The sequence below is a fragment of the Erythranthe guttata genome, chromosome 4 (genome assembly GCF_056151865.1).
Source record: "Erythranthe guttata isolate IM_541 chromosome 4, IM_541, whole genome shotgun sequence".
NCBI classification, from domain to species: Eukaryota; Viridiplantae; Streptophyta; class Magnoliopsida; order Lamiales; family Phrymaceae; genus Erythranthe; species Erythranthe guttata.
The window spans coordinates 10,528,687-10,529,930 of record NC_142536.1 but is presented as its reverse complement, the minus strand read 5'-3'; the positions used below and the strand labels follow the sequence as shown (position 1 = coordinate 10,529,930).

At 29.9% G+C, this 1,244-nt stretch overlaps 1 non-coding gene across 1 annotated transcript; it reads right to left on the bottom strand.

The window, feature by feature from the left end:
* TRNAI-AAU (transfer RNA isoleucine (anticodon AAU)) lies at positions 1-73 on the bottom strand. The gene has a single exon. It is a non-coding gene; the product is annotated as a tRNA-Ile (tRNA).
* Positions 74-1,244: the final 1,171 nt, after the last annotated feature.

The following is a 1,244-nucleotide window of genomic DNA, read 5'->3' as shown; positions in this document are numbered from 1 at the left end:
TGGCCATGGAGGTCTCGAACCTGCGACCTTCGCGTTATTAGCACGACGCTCTAACCAACTGAGCTAATGGGCCTTTTGATGTGTGATTATAACATTAGCATAATGATCATTCCAACTATTTCATAGCTCTAATTGCCTCCATAAATATTATTGTGCTAAATGCTTAACAACAGACTACCTTATCATATAAACAAAAAAATAAGAAAATTGAACTAAGTTTTCTATTTTATCATATTATATCTTTCCTTATTCACATCGTATTAATATTTGGATCATGTAAGACTTCATTTTGGTTTTAAATTAATGTTAAGGAGTTCATCTAAAAAAAGGTTAAATACAAATTGTTCTTGTATACTATCAATATTGCCGCTATAAAATGTGACAATGTGGCTCTTGCCGTCAAGCCATGTTAGAGAATCCGTCTATTTCTAGAGTCGACCGGTCATTGCATTATTTGTTGGACAATTTCGGACGAAAATACGCCTTTCGTTGTGTATAAAAGGTGTGCCTCTTTCTTTCTCTACGGTACTCAATTTACTCCCAGTTTTTTTGGGCTCACCTCAATAATTTTTTTAATAGGGAGATGCCAAAACTATTCTGCACCATTTGAGAAAAGCTCATTCCTTCAAACACCCATTTTTCCAATTATGCTCGTGCCACATCATCAACACTATCACCAATTATGTCCATGCCACCTAATCAGCCGTTTTTTTTTCTTTAAATGTAGTTTTTTTTTTCCTTCCGTTTTTTAACTTTTTTTTCTCTATTAGGTATATTACTCGACTATGAGATATAAGCATAGTCGATTAAGAAAATGACTATTAAAAATAAATAAAAAACACAACTATGTAAAAACGAAAATCGACAATATTTTTACATAACAAATAATCTATATATTATATAAAAAGATGATCTATGCCCTCTTTGAAAGACATGTGGCAAATTCCTATGTCATTTTCTTAAATCGCTTAGTTGGCACGCAATTGATGATGTGTAATACTCAATTGCTTATTAGCCATTTTAATCTTGGTATGTTTTAAGTTCTTACCTATTTAACATTTGCACATTCATTTAAAAATTGCCACATATACATATTCTTTTAGAATTTTACATTTTAAAAAGTAAAAAAAAAATATTAAATCACTTAATTATTTTTTCTAAAAACGTAATATGCTTATTTTTCTCATTATTTTGTTTAAATTTGTAATTAAAAGAATTGTGTTCATAAATTTGTGGTTTGAATA